The sequence below is a fragment of the Carlito syrichta genome, unplaced genomic scaffold, assembly GCF_000164805.1.
Source record: "Carlito syrichta isolate Samal-C Ts95f unplaced genomic scaffold, Tarsius_syrichta-2.0.1 Scaffold306686, whole genome shotgun sequence".
Classification (NCBI taxonomy): Eukaryota; Metazoa; Chordata; class Mammalia; order Primates; family Tarsiidae; genus Carlito; species Carlito syrichta.
Window position 1 is genome coordinate 219,454 of NW_007250782.1, and position 6,036 is coordinate 225,489.

Sequence of the window (6,036 nt, forward strand, 5' to 3'; positions counted from 1 at the left end):
CCTGCTGGGCTCCGGTGATCCTTCTGCCTCAGCCTTCCAAGTAGCTGGAACTACAGGGACACATTACCACGCCCGGCTAGTTTTTTTTTGTTTGTAGAGATGAGGTCTCACCAAGTTGCCCAGGCGGGTCTCGAACCTGCGGGCTCAGGCAATTCACTCACCTCGGTTTCCCAAAGCATGGGATTAAAGGCTGAGCCACCGAGCCTGGCTTTTTTTTTTTGAGTTGGAGTCTCACTCTGTCGCCCAGACTGGAGTGCAGTGGCCTTGACCCGCTGGGCTCTGGTGATCCTTCCACCTCAGTCTTCCAAGTAGCGGGAACCACAGGCGTGCGCTACCACGCCCGGCTAATTTTTTTATTTATTGTATTGATGAGGTCTTGCCAAGTTGCCCAGGCAGGTCTCAAACCCTCGGGCTCAGGCAATCCACTCACCTCAGCCTCCCAAAGCGCGGGATTACAGGCTGACCCACCGAGCCTGGCTAGGTACCTCCTTTCACTGGGCCTGGGGGAGGGGACTTGGCGTTGCATGTCTCTAACGGCAGTATGTTGCCCATAGAAAACAGAGCAGGCCCAGTGCAAATGAACAGTTTTTACATTTTGGAGATATCCACTAGAGAAAGGTGATCTTGTTATTTATTTAATTGTTTTAAGCTATACATAATTTAAAAGAAAAAAGTTTTTTTCTTTTTTGACTCTAGAAAATAAAAAATCAACACTGTTTTAAACAGAAAGGTCATAAGCCCTATCTAGTTTTGATAATGACAGAAAATGGAAGCTCACAGGTATCTAAACATTTAAATTATCTAGAATTAAGGCATAGAACAAATTATATTTTTAATTTAGATAGCAGCAAAATTATTAAATGAATTTTTTTTTTTTTTCTTTTGAGTTGGACTCTCACTCTGTCGCCCAGACTGGAGTGCAGTGGCTGCTCCTGGCCACCGCAGCCTCGACCTGCTGGGCTCCGGCGATTCTTCTGCCTCAGTCTTCCAAGTAGCCAGAATTACAGGCATGCGCTACCACGCCCGGCAGATTTTTTGATTTATTGTAGAGATGAGGTCTCGCTGCCCAGGTGGGTCTTGAACCCGCGGGCCCAGGCAATCCACTCACCTCAGCCTCCCAAAGGCGCAGGATTACAGGCTGAGCCACCGAGCCCGGCTTAAATGAACCTTAATGTCTTTGAATGAAGGCTCTGTGACTCTTGGGAGCAGTTTATTTGATAGTCATCTTTTCCTGGGTCTGAAGGCTTTGGTTAACTTGAGTTTGGTGTTAGATATGTGTGTCAAAATCCAAGATTTAGCAGGAGCTGGTGTCTTTTTCAGATAAGAAATGTGTACCCAGGCGTCAATAACCTGTAATTTAGCAGCACAAGGATTAGTGCTGATAAGGACCCTTCTAGTAGGGCTGCAGGGAGTTCTTTAACTGATGTCTCTTTTAGTATATATAATCATTAGGCTGGAGGTGGTTAAGCTGGAGTTTATGATCTGATTGGAAGCTGTAAAAAGATTTCATAACATTGTAACATTGTAGTGATTAATTTTTACAGTTTTGATATACCCATGGCAATAAATCAAAGTAAGAGACTTAATTTAGGACTAGATTTTGAGGACATTTGTCAGAGATGTTAAGAGGTTCAAAGCATTTGATCAAAACAGAATCACAGGTCACTGTAAAATAACAGTCACTTGTTTAACCAAGAGTGATCATGAAAAGACTTTAAAGGCGAAATAGAAAATCACATGAATGTAAAAACCGTTTTATTTTTTTAAAGCAGGATTTATTAAGAAATCCTTAATTTTTATTTAAAGCAGGAAAAGATTGAAAACACACATGAATCAATCCAAAAATCAAAAGAAAGGCAACAAATAAACAGGAACAACAACAACTCTATAAGAACCTCATGAAAGGGATAAACTCACATTTCAATAATTAGCCTGAATATGAATGGACTAAATGCACCACTGAAAAGTCATAGAATGGCAAAATGGATAAAATATCATGAGGCAACTACATATTATCTCCAAGAGACTCATCTCACCAGAAAGGACACTCACAGACTCAAAGTAAGAGAATGGGAAGCAAAATTTCAGGCGAACAGAACACAAAAGAAAGGAGTTGCAATCTTAATATCAGGCAAAATACCCTTTAAGCTAACAAAAATTTAAAAAGATACAGAAGGTCACTACATAATGACAAAAGGTTCAATCCATCAACAAGAAATATTCATCCTAAACATATATGCACCCAACATAGGAGCATCAACTTTCATAAAGGGCTTCTAGGCAAACTTGAAAAAGACATTGACTCTAACATTATCACAGCTGGGGACTTTAATACTCCACTCACAACCTTAGTCAGATCATCAAGACAAAAAATCAGCAAGGAAATCTGGAACCTCAATGTCACTCTTGACCAAATATACTTAATTGATATCTACAGAACACTCCACCCAAAGACCACAGACTATACATTCTACTCATAACCACATGGAATGTACTCCAAGATTGACCACATCCTTGGCCATAAATCAAGCATAAACAAATTTCATAAGATTAAAATTCTGCCATGCACTTTCTCAGATCATAGGGAAATAAAAATAAATATCAACACCAACAAAGTTCCCCCAAAACCCACAAAGATATGGACACCAAACAGCATGATGCTAAGCAACTCTTGGGTCAATATGGAAATAAAAACACAGATTAAAAGATACCTCAAAACAAATGAAAAAGAAGAAACATCTTACCAAAACCTCTGGGATGCCATGAAAATGGTAGTAAGAGGGGGAATTCATATCACTACAAACACACATGAAGAAAATCGAAAGATCACAAGTTAACAGCCTAACAAGTCACCTAAAGAAGCTGGAAAAGCAAGACCACCAAAACTCTAACTTCAGCAGAAGAATCCAGATCACCAAAATAAAAGCCCAAATCAGGGACATAGAAGACAAAAAGATAATACAAAAAACTAATGAAACGAAAAGCTGGTTCTTTGAAAGGATAAACAAGATTGATGGTCCCCTAGGTAGACTTACCAAGAAAAAGAGAGAAAAGGCCCAAATAAATACAATCAGAAACACAAAAGAAGAAGTCACAATTGATCCTGAAGAAATACAAAAGATTATTAGAGACTACTGTGTACACTTGTATGGAAACAAACTTGAAGACTGAAAGGAAATAGAGGACTTTCTGACATTACACAACCTCCCCAGGATGAAACAAAAAGAAATCGGGATCCTAAATAGACTAATAACAATCCAGGAAATTGACTATGTCATAAGAAAACTACCTACAAAAAAAAGCCCTAGACCAGAGGGCTTTCCAGCAGAATTCTACAAAACATACAAGGAGGAACTGATTCCAATCCTATTGAAAGTATTCCAGGCAATTGAAAAAGATGGAACTCTCCCAAAATCATTTTATGAAGCTAACATCACATTGATACCCAAATCAGGTAAAGATCCAACAAAGAAAGAGAACTACAGGCCAATATCCTTGATGAACATAGATGCTAAAATTCTCAACAAGATCCTAGCAGACTGGATTCAACAACACATCTCAAAAATCATCCACCATGACCAAGTAGGTTACATCCCTGGGATGCAAGGCTGGTTCAACATTCGCAAGATCATAAACATAATTAACTATATCAACAGACATAAAAACAAAAACCACATGAGTATATCATTAGATGCAGAAAAAGCTTTTGGTAAAATTCAGCATCCCTAAGCCAGGCTCGGTGGCTCAGTCTGTAATCTCAGCGCTTTGGGAGGCCGAGGTGAGTGGATTGCCTGAACCCGCAGGTTTGGGACCCGCCTGGGCAACTTGGCGAGACCTCATCTTTACAATAAAACAAAAATTAGCCAGGCGTGATAGCGTGCACCTGTAGTTCTAGCTACTTGGAAGGCTGAGGCGAAAGGATCTCTGGAGCCCAGCCGGTCGAGGCTGCAGTCTGGGTGACAGAGTGAGACTCTAACTCAAAAAAAAAAAAAATCTAGCACCCCTTCTTGATAAAAACCTTCGAACACCTAGGCATAGATGGAACATACCTGAAAATAGTAAGAGCCATCTACAAGAAACCCACAGCCAGCTAAACAGACAGAAATTGGAACCATTTCCCCTAAAAACTGGAATAAGACAAGGATGCCTACTCTCACCTGTCCTGTTCAACACAGTTTTGGAAGTCCTAGCTAGAGCAATCAGAGAAGAGAAGACAATCAGGGGTATCCAAATAGGAAAAGAGGAAATCAAGTTATCCCTCTTTGTGGTCAACATGATTCTATACCTCAAAATCCCAAGAGAATCTGTCAAAAACCTCCTTGCACTGACTTTGGCAAAGTCTCAGGGTATAAAATAAAGACAATCGCATTTCTATATACCAATAATAAACAAATAGAAGCCCAAATAAAAAGCACAATCCTATTCACCATAGCCACAAAAAAAATGAAATAGCTTGGCATCTTCCTAACCAGAGACGTGAAAGACCTTTACAATGAAAACTACAAAATACTGCTGAAAGAAATCAAAGATGACACAAACAAGCGAAAAAATATTCCATGCTCATGGATTGGAAGAATCAACATTGTTAAGATGTTCATTCTACCTAAGGCAATCTACAGATTTAACGCAATATCCATCAAATTACCAGCAACATTCTTCTCAGATCTAGAAACAACACAGCAATTCATATGGAAACATAAACAACCACAAATAGCCAAAACAATCCTCAGCAAAAACAAACAAGCAAAATGAAACAAAAACCGCAACAAAGCAAGAGGTATCACACTCCCAGACTTTAAACTTTATTACAAAGCTACAATAATAAAACAACCTGGTATTGGTACAAGAACAGGCATATAGACCGATGGAATAGAATTGAGATTCCAGAAGCAAACCTCAATTTCTCAACCAACTCATCTTCAACAAAGCCTCCACCACCAACCACTGGGAAAGGAGAACCTATTCAGTAAATGGTGCTGGGAAAACTGGCTGACCACATGCAGAAGATTGAAACAGGACCCCTACCTATCCCCATACACAAAAATCAACTCTAAATGGATCAGAGACCTAAACGTAAAACCTCAAACTATAAGAACCTTAGAAAATGTAGGAGACAGCCTTATGGAAATTGGAACCGGTAACCAATTCCTGATCAAAACTCCAAGTGCCCATGCCATGAGAGATAAGATAGACAAGTGGGACCTCATCAAACCGACAAGCTTCTGCAAAGCCAAAGAAAACATCAAGAGAGCAGGGAGACAGCCCATAGACTGGGAAAAAGTATTTGCCAACTGTATGTCTGGCAAAGGCCTAACATCTAGGATCTATAAGGAACTCAAACGTGCTGAAAAGAAAAAAAGAAACAGCACCATTAAAAAGTGGGCAAAAGATATGAATAGACAATTCTCAAAAGAAGATGTACAAGCAATCAACAGATACATGAAAAAATGTTCAGCCTCATTAATCATTAAAGAAATACAAATTAAAACTACACTATGATACCACCTAACTCCAGTCAGAATGGCCATCATCAATAACTAAAAAAATAACAGATGCTGGAGAGGATGTGGCAAAAAGGGAACACTTCTACACTGTTGGTGGGAGTGTAAACTAGTGCAGCCTGTGTGGAAATCAGTGTGACAATTCCTAAAAGTTCTAAAAACCAACCTTCCATATGAACCCGTAATCCCCCTACTGGGAATATACCCAGAAGAGCTCAAGTCACTCTATAAAAAAGATACCTGCACACATATATTTATTGCAGCATTGTTCACAATAGCGAGAACATGGAACCAACTGCGCTGCCCATCAAAAGAGGACTGGATTAAAAAATGTGGTACATAAACACAATGAAATGTTATGCAGTCATAAAGAAGAACAAAATCATGAACTTTGCAGCAACCTGGATGGACTTAGAGTCTATAATAGTGAGTGATCTTACACAGAAACAAAGAACTGAGTATCACATGTTCTCACTCATAAGTGGACCTTGAACAACCATCGTAAAGCTATAAGAAAAGGATTGAGCCGGGCTTG